This window comes from Cryptotermes secundus, unplaced genomic scaffold, assembly GCF_002891405.2.
Source record: "Cryptotermes secundus unplaced genomic scaffold, Csec_1.0 scaffold1849, whole genome shotgun sequence".
Lineage (NCBI taxonomy): Eukaryota > Metazoa > Arthropoda > Insecta > Blattodea > Kalotermitidae > Cryptotermes > Cryptotermes secundus.
The window spans coordinates 498,217-511,160 of record NW_019742449.1 but is presented as its reverse complement, the minus strand read 5'-3'; positions in this window follow the sequence as shown (position 1 = coordinate 511,160).

Sequence of the window (12,944 nt, the reverse complement as noted above, 5' to 3'; positions counted from 1 at the left end):
TCGTTGACTTTAGACAAAAATAAGCAGGCAAAACATCATTTTAAATGTAACCTCATTACAGAATGTAAGATGACAGTCGTTAAAAAACTCCGTGGATTGAGTCCGCAAGCGAACTATACCGATCGAGCCACCGCCGCTTATCGGCGAATGTATTACCATCTGTAGCGAATAGAGGTATCGCGTGGTCAGCGCAACGGATTCCCACGGCCGTTAATCTCGGTTTTCTAGACCGGAGCCGCTATTTCCTTGAAATATCTCCTCAGTTATCCTCACGAGGCTGCTTGGATCCCGTTCCAGACCAACCACGTCTCAGAAAATCTGGTAGTGCCGAAAATCGAACCCGGGACCTCTGAATCTGTATCCAGGATCTCTGACCACTAGACAACAGAGGCGGTCAAGATGGCAGTGACTAGTCTAATTAAACATTATACTAAGCCCTTGGGCTCGGATTCAAAGCCTACTTTATTATAACTTCAACGAATAAGAGAATTACACGTATTGTTTGCCAGTTTTCTTATAAATTCTGGGCAAACTCAACTCATTTCGAAACACGTGTGATACCTTAACTTTTGCCGAGATGTGAAACCAGTAGCGTTTTCATAAATCATGTCACATCGTACTGCTGCAATGGAAACTGCGTTGGTGTTAAGCCACTTAAAATTAACGCGTCTAAAATTGACGACATCCTATTGAAGGCAATCCCCACCCCGCATTCGGTGTGTCTGGCACACCAATCCGAACACGCACACCTGTAACACGTCACCTGGTGGTTCCACCAATCATATGGTTACTCGCCGCCATTTTGAAATTGTTCCATTGTAGCAGTATTCTGCCGTGCATTATTGCGTTGTCTGTCACGTGCAGAGCGACAGTTTCCGTGCCTTCACACTGCCCCTGTATATAGTTGCACTGTGACGTCAGTCTCACATATTGTTTGTGGTGTGAACATACGTCTTTTGTTTCTTTTTAACTTTCAGGATTTTAAAACGATATTAAAATTAGCTGCTTTCTTCAGTCCCAGGTTACAACTTCACTGGTCCATTCTGTATACCTCGACTTCGACTCTGCCTATGCTCTTGTCCTGTGGATTCCGGCATCTTTCCGCAAGTAAAGCGACCGGAGCGTGAAGCTGAACAATATCTTCCATTCAGTGCTAATGTATAGGATGCTTGGGTCATTATTTCTACTCTGTTTTTGACTTCGTGCATTGGAAATTACTGTACCGGAGGAGCCGAATCTCGAGAACAGTGGCGTTTCCGGTAACTGAAGACAATAGTTAACCCCTCAGCTGCGGGACGCAGTTCATGTGTCTGTGTGTGTTATTGGGTAGGCCTATACAGAGTTTCACTGTTCATTGCCTGTAGCTAATGCCTTTAGGTGAGGACTGCAGAAAGTTCTGAAATGGAATGGGCTTATTTCGAAGAGACATATATATTAATAACAATATTAATTAAATTATTTATTTATTTCCTTACTTACTCTACAGCCCAAATGCAGATTATAAACAAGCACAAGCAAACACATGAATACATTCAAAGATAAAAGACAAAACAAGGAAACTTATCCAATACTAAAAAGTCAGTAGGTCCAACCACGGCAGCCATTATGCGGCGACAAAAATGTGTATATACATATATATACATATATATATATATATTTATTATTACTATTATTATTATTATTATTATTATTATTATTATTATTGACAATACGAACCTTTGTGGATGTTGGCGTGCTCTAAAAATTTTCTTCATCCATCCCTATCTTGTGCCTTTGCTCTCCAGTTAACTACACTCAAGTTCCTCAAATCCTCCATCCATCTCTACTTTTCTTCCTTTTTCCCTTCCAGTTATACAAGCTTAATCTTTTTATAATATCTTCATTTTTCTTTTCCTATAACATATCCTGCCCGTCTCAATCTATTTATTTCAATTCTCTTAATGGTATAAATATCATAAAATAAACTATATAATTCCTGATTTTAACGTCTTCGCCAGACCCCATCAATTTGTACTGCTCCATACACGCATTCATACCTAGTATAAATAGGCCTAATATTTTAACAAGAAGAAACAGAAACAGTAAAGTGGGATTGAAGAAAACAGTTCTGGTTCTGTCCCCGCAGAAGCGCACGTTTGACAAGGCAGTCTCTGATATGGCGAGCAGGAACTCGAAGGCCAGTAGACGCCAAAAGAGAAAGGCAAAATTTAGAATCAAGGTAGGTTTGAAAAATGGAAGAGAGCATCGAGGTGGAATTTCATCGTACGTAAATTGTGCAGTTTAAATGCTCTAAAACGGAAGTGTTACTGTAATGGACATGAGAAAGAAACGATTGAAATAAAGAGATGCCTTCCGGTTTGTTGGCGTCCGTAAACGCAACGAAGGCAACAAAAGTAAGATAATGCAAATAAGAAAAAATGGCATCAGTAATCATGAATCAGGCCTGCGTTGATACATAATCAAAAATGTGTTTGCTCACAATAAACGGATTTAGGAAAGTTAAGCTTATCCGATTAGTTGTAAGGAAAGCTTAAGTTACAGACCCACAAAGACATCTGCACGAACAAGCGAGAAAACTTGGTTCAGAAGGAAACCTTCAAATTTCGTACATAGGCTATGTGAACAGAAAGTTTAGCATTCAGTACTTCACTGCTCATTAATTTATGTGTGTTAAAAATCGACAAGTATTTCCTGTTTCCTTTCTTCCCCTTTTCTCAGCATTCACAGACTTACTTACTCATGGAGCTGAACCCTTCTGGGTGAGCCGCCAATTCTTCAGCTACTCAAGAATTTCCCAGCATTTTATGGAAACCGAAGGTTCATTGCCGTGTTCACAAGTGCCCTCCACTGGTCCCTATCATGAGCCAGATCAATCCAATCCATACCATCCCATCCTATCTCTCTAAGATCCATTTTAATATTGTCCACCCACCTACGCCTTAGTCTTCCCAGTGGTCTCATTCCTTCTGGCTTTCCCACCAATATCCTATAAGCATTCCTCGTCTCCCCATTCGTGCTACATGACCGGCCCACCTCATCCTCCTTGATTTGTTCATTCTAATTATACTTGGAGAAGAGAACAAGTTACGAAGCTCCTCATTATGCAGTTTTCTCCAACCTCCTGTCACTTCATATCTCTTCGGTCCAAATATTCTCCTCAACACCCGGTTCTCAAACACCCTCAGTCTATGTTCCTCCCTCAATGCCGGAGACCAAGTTTCACACCCGTACAGAACCACAGGCAAAATTATAGTTTTGTGTATTCTAATTTTTATGTTTTTGGACAACAGACGAGAAGACAAAAGGTTCTGGACTGAATGGTAGCAAGCATTACCCGAGTTCAATCTCCTCTTAATTTCCTCCTGAATCAGATTTTGATTCGTTATAGTCGTTCCCAAATATGTGAACTATGCCACATTTTCAAAACATCTGTTTCCTATCTTTATGTCATGATTTTGCCTTACATTTTGGTGACGAGACAACAACATATACTCAGTTTTCTCTGTGTTTACTTCTAGACCAACCTCTTTACTTGCGTCAATTAAAGTCTGTGTGTTTCCCTTTATGGTATCTACATTATCACCCAGTAGATTCACATCATCAGCATAGGCCAACAGCTGATGTGTCCCGTTTACAGACTAGATGCCGTAATGACCGAATTCTATATCTTGAACGCGATAATTAACTTTCTGGGTACATAAAAAGCTGTGATATTACGTGACTGTCTGAGGGTATATTAGCATATCAGACACTGCGCTTCATGGAATTAGCCGTCAGGGACAGCGCAGTCAGTATAGTGACTGGTTACGGGCTGGACGGCCGAGGGGTTGGATTTCGAATCCCGTCACGGTCAAGATTTTTCTCTGTTCCACGTCGTCCAGACCGGTTCTGAGGCCCACCCAGCCTCCTATACAATTGGCACCGGGGGCTTTTCTTTTCGAGTAAAACGGCCATGGCGTGAAGCTGACCACTGACCTCCAACTAGTGGCGAGATCAAGAACACGTGGATGTATACATCCACTCCACACACGCCTTCTTGGCGTGATGTTTAATTAACTGGGCAGAGGGATAACTTTTACTGGGTTACGGAAGTGCGTCATGGCGCAGCGGCCCTTGGGCCTGTGTCTTCTGAACAGTGTGACAAATGTGCCCTGTGCCGTTTTGCTTGCTATTGATTTGGGAGAATTTTGTTTCCGCCAGTAAAGTTCGATGGCTGCCAACGTTAAAAATACCCTTCAGCATTTTTGGTGTGTGTTAGTATAAATAATAGGCTCGCACTCCTCCAGACACCGGAGGCCGGAAGTCGGTATCCGAACGGTTTAGGATTCTTCTTCTTTTTTTTTTTCTCTCTCGAAACATACACAAACACAGAAAATGTCGTAACTTCTAATTAATGACAGCGCGATGCATGTTCTTGGTAACTTGGCACTTCGTTCGACTTGTCTTTCATCTGGTACGAGATTTCGTTACTTTTCACCAACTCAGAGCTTGTAATGGAGGACCACTACTGCGAGCCTTCTGTCAGAACTCGCTGTTTACAACTCTTTGTCGCATAGGTTAATTCTCCCTCTCTGCCTACTGTAAACGGACGTGTAACCTCACGTCGGCAGTGGGGAAACCTTGTTTATGCTTTACTGGTTGGCACAACAAGTGGGGCGTTATGTTTCTCAACTTGTGGGCCGCACCAGTCCGCACCACCCTATTTAGAGAAAGTTTTATGAGTTCAAACTCCCCATACTCTCCCCTTGGACTATATTTAAAAAAATTGTTTTCATTGTGGTATAATTTAATTAGAAAATAAAGCTTTTGTGACATTTATGCCTGTAATTTAATTTATTTCTGAATGTACGTAATCAAATTAGTTTTTGTTCGTTTATTTTCTTTGCACGAAATATATCTTGTCTTCTTGTCTAAATTTACTTGATTTTTCAGGCTACCAGTGAAAGAAACATGTCTTGTCACGTCTCCAACAGTTTGAATTACTTCGTCATGTCAAATATGAAGCCTTCACGGACAGCAAATGCAATTAAATTGCTTCCGGAAGTCAGCCATGTCATCTCCAACTTGACATGGCCGACTGACCTATAATAGTGATTCTCAATCACTTGCATCTTCCAACCCGCCAGTCGTTTTGTGAAGTACAGGCAGTCCCTGGAGTCGTAGTTACACGTGCTCTTAACCTAGGCACTAGATGGAAGTGAATGGTCAGCTTAGAGCCTGACATTTTACTGTCAGACAGAGAATCCCATTATTATTGAATGGGTCCTGGGCGGTAACCAGAGACTATTTTTGGAGGCTAAGAAAAAATGAAATTTTTTACCCCTAACGGAAATCCAGTCCCTATCCCTCGATCGACAACACCATAATTTAGCCATTATACTGCCTTAGCTATCCTGGCTCATACATGGGATAAATAAAGAAGTAGTTCCGGGAAGGACTGTTCTACTTTCCTCACACGGACCGCATACAAAGCGACGCGTCCAACAGGTCCTCTACTGCTTCGTGTGTATTCGTTGCAGCGCGAGCCGTTGCCCAGCAACGAGGGGGGATACGAAGACATGCAGGCAGCAAAGTGACTTCATAAGCCTCCATACATTTTTCAAATTGAGGAAAGTAGGCTAAATATGAGGTTTATAAATCACTTTGCTCTCTGTGTGTCTGTGTGTTTGTCTCCCCTTAGTGCCGGAAAGAGGACAAGAATAGCCGGAATATTGGAACGAGTAGAGGCGGTTATTGCTAATCAACGGCACGGTAAACACGTTTCCATAACAACGCATCAACACGCAAGAATAGAGGAAATGTTGCCTCAGCAATTTGACAGGGTGTAATATTGGTATTACTGATGGGAGGGATATATGAGGTATGCCGTTGAGATTGGCTCCGATGCCATAAGGTGATCTCATAAGCCTACTTTTACTTTTCCAAAATAAAGAAAATAAAACGATGTGGTCTCCACGGCGTCCAGACCAGCATTGATGCTCACCGGGTCTCATATCCAATGGTACCGGGGGTTATTTCCTCCGATGTAAAGCGGGTCGAGCGTGAGGCTGGTCACCTCCATCTAATTGTGACGATAAGAATGCGTGGAATTATACTTCCACTTTTCCATACTCTTCATGATCTAGCGCTTAATTAACCACAGGGAGAATTGCACATTCATATTTCATATGGAAGTTCTAAGGAAAACTGCGGAACATATGTGGGTCGGGTACATATGTTCGTGTAGCCTACAAGTCTCCACATAGCTCCTTTAGGCTTCTGCCGGTGATCACTGGATTTCTGGGCTTTGTCCCGTCTCCAGTACTCTAAAGAACAAAGTTTCGGAAACTACTTCCGTTTCCGTCTCACGTAAGGGGATAATCTGTTGGGTCCGTAAGAAACCGCTCTCCTCGGTTACTGGACCAGTTTCAGAGACGTTATGTTGCTTAGAATACCGACAGATGGATAAAATCCAGTCATCCCAAGTCTTTCTCTATATAGGCCTAAGAGCATATAGTGAAGAGAACATCTTGCAATTCTCGTATTATACTCTGAATTTCCTCCGCTGTTTTACGCGTCATAGGTTCGTAGGCCAGTTCAAAGAAGTCTCTCATTTAATCTTAAATAAGTTATGAAGCATCCATCTTAAGTTGGCCCCTTGTAAGCACAGCGTGGTGTATGCTTGGAGGTGGCCTCCAGACAGGCCTATGGGAGGAGCTGCGAATGTGAACAATAAGAAATCTTAGGCTAGTCCTTCCAGTTCGGAGTTGGTGGAGTACGAACAGCGTTCTAACGTAAAAGGAATGGTGTGAGGAAGAACCTTTAACTTGGACGCTAGAGATCGGCCACCTATCAGGTTTGTACAGCGGTAACGCTGTAGATATTTATTTCTGAGGTTCCTGGTTCGAATTTCAGCCAGAATGCCGGATGTCCTCGATTCCCGGATAGGGCAAGATTTGTTCTCTTCTCCACAGCGACCAGACCGGCTCTGGGGCACACCCATTCTCCTATACAATAGACACTGGGGGCTCTTTCCGCAGGGGTAAAGCGGCTAGGTCGTGAAGCTGATCACTGTTTTCCATCTAGTGCCGAAGCCAAGAATGTGAAGCTATCCCTCCACTCCCCCATATATCTTAATGTCCTGATGCTTAATTAATTAAACACAGAGGCAACTTTACCCTTGTTTTTACACCGGAAATCCTAACTGAATTTGCCATGGTTTTCCTGGGTCCCTCCAGGCAGTTTCCGGGCAGTACCTCGATTAGATCATGCTACGGTAGCATAGTTGGTTGCTGAGGCACTATGCTACAAGCCGGGAGTTCGAGGGTTCGAGTCCTGATGAGGTAGATTTTTCAATTTACCTAATCCTTGCAGCCGCATTATGGCCCTGGATTCGACTCAGCCTCTAAGAAAAATGATAACCAGGAATCTTCCTGGGTGGTAAAGGGCGGCCGGCGCGTAAGGCTGACAACATCATCGCCATCTGTGTGCCGATTTTCTAGAAAATGTGGGAACCTCAATGTCTGAGAACCCTATGGGCCTTCACGGCCTAGAGGTAGCTTTACCTTACCTTTGCCTATTTCCTTCCGAATCCTTTACAATTCACGAATCATGATTCGACCTACATAACGTGAGATACTGACATATAGGTAAGGTGAACCAGACGGAAAATGTTTTGACATTTTGAGCGAAGAATGTCGGGGCTCTCTGCCTGCAGAATAGTTGCAGCTGTTCAGTTCAGAATATTTTGCCTTGCCTCTTCTCTCTGAAACATATAAAATTAAAGGAGACAATAATTGCTCTTTGTTTTATGTGTGTGTGAATCTTGACCTGCTAACTTGAGGGGTAGAACAAAGCTTGAGGATGTTAGAGAACAGATTTGTGACGAGAGCACTGGGATCTGAAGGAAATTAAATAATTTGAAGGATGGAGAAAATTTCATGCTAAAGAGCTTCATAATTCTTACATTTCAGCTAAGATCATTACTTACTTACTTACTCATGGAGCTGATCCCTTCTGGAGGAGCCGCCAATTCTGCAGCTACTCAAGAATTTCTCAGCATTTTATGGAACCCAAAGGTTCATTACCGTGTTCACAAGAGCCCTCCACTGGTCCGTATCCTGAGTCAGACCAATCCAATCCATACCATTCCATTTTATCTAATATCCATTTTAATATTGTCCACCCATCTACGCTTTGGTCTTCACAGTGGTCTCCCTCCTTCTGGCTTTCCCACGAATATCCTATATGCATTCAACTTCTCCCCCATTCGTGCTACATTCCCTGCCCACCTCATCCTCCTTGACTTGATCATTCTAATTATACTTGGAGAAGAGCAGCATGTCCTTTGCGAATTAAGGAAGAAGGATTCATGTATCATTGTTTATGTTCTCGGCTTGGAGACTACAATGATATTTATATGATATTAAAGTGTATGAACAACTCAATTTTTTAGCGAACATCATTACGGCAGAAAAACCAAAGAACATTAAATTGTCCATGGATGTTGAATGAAAGGAAGAGACGAGAAATGCATACAGAAAATTTGGTTGGTAATAGTTTTAGGGAAAATTTATGTATACTTTCTTTACTTCAACCGGGACGTGAAGCTGAGCACTCACCTCCAACTAGTGCCGAGGTCAAGAATATGTGCATCTATACATCCGCGCTCCCATACTTCTACATGGCTTGGTGATTAATTAGTTAAGCACAGGGACAGCTTTACCTTACCTTGGTTTACTTAAGTGAACACTCAGCATCTCAGCTCACATGAACTCGAATAATTAGATGGTTAAAAATATATTAGGTGAAATGTATTGGGAAAGATTGGGAAGAAAGTTGCTGTGGCTTAATATGAGATAATTCCCTGGGAGTTGCATAGAGGGAATGACGAAAAACACGGGAAAACTCAGGTTTAGCCGATCTCTGCACCGAGATTTGAACCCAGTGATTATGATGTAGGAATGCTAATCATTCGACCGCGACTTTCATTCTCACGGAAAAACATCGCTTCAGACACCAGGCATAGATGAATGGATAATATTAAAATGGATCTTAAGAAAATAAAATTTTAGTTTATTGACTAAATTCAAGTGGCTCGGTTCGGGTCCCGTGGTGGGTTATTGAGAACATGGTAATTTATATTCAGGTTCCCCAGAATAACCGTGGAATTTCCTGGCCAACTGCGTGGCTGAAAGCTTCTAAAGAAGGGTAATAAAGTAAGCAATACCAAGGCCTGTAATTAATTTACGGATGTGTCTTTGTGTCTCATTTGTCCATTCGCTTTTTTGGATATTCAGATGAATTCTAGACAGGATTGTGGACTGTTAAACTAACAGTATAGGTCTGTTTCTGAAGTGGAGAAATGAAATGCCCCCTCACTGACTGGCATAGGCATAAGTAAGGCATTACTCACTTCAGTAGGCATACTGCACATCTCATGTGTTTTTTACTGTTAAGTGTACGATTTCGTGACGAGGATTTTTAAATTAATGTTATGAGGGTCTGTGTTCTGGCAAGGTGCAAAAACCATGAATGGATAAGGAAAATTATATGTCGAAATTTGTTGTTCGGTGTACTTCCGTGAGATCTTCTGGTGCGTAAATGAAATTAAACTGCGGATCATAAAAAGAGAATGGTGTAGAGTATTTTTATTTTTATTTTCAAGCAAAAAAGAGACAGAGATCCACAATATTTTATGTGAATTATGATTTTGGACGAGGGGGAAGACGGGTATTGAACACATAGTTGTTAAGGTCGCTGCAATGGAGCCAGTCGTGTGTAAAAAGTTCCGCCATCGCGTTATGGTACCAGCGCGCCACCCACGTAGATGTCTCATGGAAAGCCGGGCGTGTGACGCAAAGGGATAAGTTATGAACCTCATCCCATTACGTCCCTTGTGTCGGAACATATGTACATTTTTATAGTTGTTTGTATTCGTACCCCGTACCCTACAGAAGCAATGTCACGGATTAGGGTGGCCTTTGAAGGGATAAACAGGGATGTTGGCTGTGGAAGGGTAGTTGAGACTCTTTCGAGCCAGGACCCAGAGCTCAAGATATTATTCTGCTGGGCTTTTCTGTTGTATGCCAATGACCATAAAATCAAGAGCGATTATATGACGCATTCACTGCGCAGATACTTCCCGCGAGCAACTGGAATTGGCAGGACTGATGTTTCTGGAATTTGGCATGTTACTGATATGGTTCAGAAATATTTTAAGAACGGATTCTTAATGAAATGAAGTATTTTGATCCTTCTACTTTCCAATTTTTTTTATTTTAATGGCTCTACAGCCCCCTTTGGGCCCTGGCCTCAGATTTTCAGTTTCATGATCATTTTACAAACGGTAGAACTCCTTGGACAATAAAGATCAGCTCGTCGCAAGGCCTGTACTTAAACAGAGGACAACACAAATACAGAATTAATGCACGCACACACACACACACACACACCAAATATCCATACCTTGTGGGGGATACGAACCCACGATCCCAGCTTCCGAGCGAGCGAAGACAGTATATGCCTTAGACTTTCACATACTTTCACATACAGAAATTATATTCCGTGTTAATACTGATAAGCCTAGGTCAGTAAGTTGTAAGAGGGCAGGCTTCTGTCTAACTTAGTGTTACACCATTAGCCCTACTTCAGCAGGCGTCGTGCTTCGTGAGTAAGAAACGATCTGACGAGATCTAAATGTCGGTATGCAAGAAAAATCCCTACACTTCTGGGAATCAAACCGCCGTCTTCCAGCACAAATTAAAAACCCTGTTTGATATGAGCAGGGTCGGAGCAAGATATTATCACGTATTATGTCTAACTATAGACAAGATTTCGATTTGTGAATGGATTTACTGACTACTTATACATAAAACTCGTACGTACAAGCAACTACAGCACCACCGCTAATCTTCACATTTCACAGATCACCATAGCACTCTAAGTCTTTTTACAGACTGCTGTCTTCACAAGCCGTTTCCTGGAAACGGCTTATAACAGTGGAAATTCTTCAGCTTCGGCCGCCCAGGTTATCTCTTCAGAGATTCCCATAAAGAACTACCAACTGACAACTGACAATTGACTTTGTCCCTCGCTTATAGCATCTCGGCATGGACCACATTGAAGACACAGCTCTTCTATTGTTGCGGTCCAACCGTTATATTATTACGAATCTGCTGCCTAGCAACGTGTACATGTTTACCGAGCCGTTGCCCAGAAACGGTAGCTGTTTACAGAACCACCGCTTAGCAACGGGTCTGTACGCTACAATATTCTGCTTCCCCATGTGAATGAAATTGTTGCCACCCGTCTCACAATCGGACAGTCGCTATTAAGGCCTGGCTTTATCCTAACATTTTTCGCTGCCAAAATCGTGTCGTCTCAAGTGTCCAAGGACTACTTGTGCTTTTGTGCCGGCTCTGGATATGACACTGATAGGATCTCAGAGCCAGTTTAGAGGAGGTGATAAAGATGTTGAACCCCAACAACCCGCGAATCTTAGCTAAATTAAACCATTGCTTCTCACTTTGCTTTTGCTGCATCTGAGGAATAATCGTATTTCCGTCTCATACTGGCGCTCTGTTGGGGGCACTATGCCACAAGCCGGAAGGTCGCGGGTTCAAGTCCCGATGAGCTAATTAGATTTTTTTTCTAATGCTTCCAGCCGCACTACGGCCCTGGGGTCGACTTAGCCTCTAACAGAAATGAGTACCAGGAATATTCTTAGGGGTAAAAGGCGGCCGGCGCGTAGGGCTGACAACCTTGCCGCCATCAATGAGCCAACTGTCTAGAAAATGTGGGAACCTCGACATCTCACAACCCTATGGGCCTCCACTGCCGTGCTGTTGAGCGGATATGGGCATGGGGAGCAAAGGGAGAGACAGTTCTGTTAAGTAAACCTTGCCCTTGGCTGTCCCATTAATTCCGAAAGCACAGACCCAGATACGTAAGCCCCTGAAACGTGACACGAACGATGATCACGTGGTCAAGTTCACAGCCACTGCAGGACAGTTCATTACTAAACATTAACTGAAGAGACTATTATCGTAGTATGCTGGATTTCAGTTTCTCACTGAGATGCACTTCCTCACTGCTTAATACTGCTTTCTTGTTTAGCTTATTATTTTATCCTGAAGATGGAGACGATATGTTCCTCCACTAGCCGCGCCATAGCTCAAGCGGTTAGTCGTTGGCTTACCACCGCGGCGGCCCGGGTTCGAACACGGGTCTGGTCAAGTAGGATTTATGGTGGACAAAGTGGCTTCGGTTTCCCTTACCAATCTTCATTCCACCAAATTCTCCATCATCATACTCACCCGGGGCAGGTACAATAGGCCAATCAGTGGCTAACGTCCCTAGTGGACCCAGTTGGACTCCACCCCCACTAAGCGATCTGCATGGCACTATATCCCAGAAGAGAGAATTCTTGGTATTATCGTGTTAGTCCATGCCCTTACGAACCAAAGTCTGAGAGCCGAATAATACTTTTTTTTTATTAATTAAAGACTGTGTAAACCAGAACTTAATTACAATTAAAACTAGTTGGATAGCTAACGATTAATTTTTTTCTAAACCTAATATACTACGTAAATTAAAACTAAGTCACTTCCACTGAATTACTTAGGACTTGAGATTAGTTCTTATTTCTTCGGCAACTTCTTTAGGAGTAACCAGTGGGTTCTTGTCCAGATAATCATTCGAGCTGAGAAGTGGTAACGTATCCGGTCCAGGATTTGAATGGAATCTTTTTTCAAGATGTTCTTCAAATATATTTGCTTTCTGAAAATTATTACGAGCCCATCTTCCATCCGTTTTTGTGGGTGGTGTTTGAGCTATTGGTCTTTTTAAATATTTTGTAGCTTTCCAGAATGAGTACTCAGTGCTACGATGTGGAGTAAGTTCTGTGAAGGACTTGTTAATTGATGATTGTTTGATATTTTTGATTTCCTTGGATAATTGTTGGC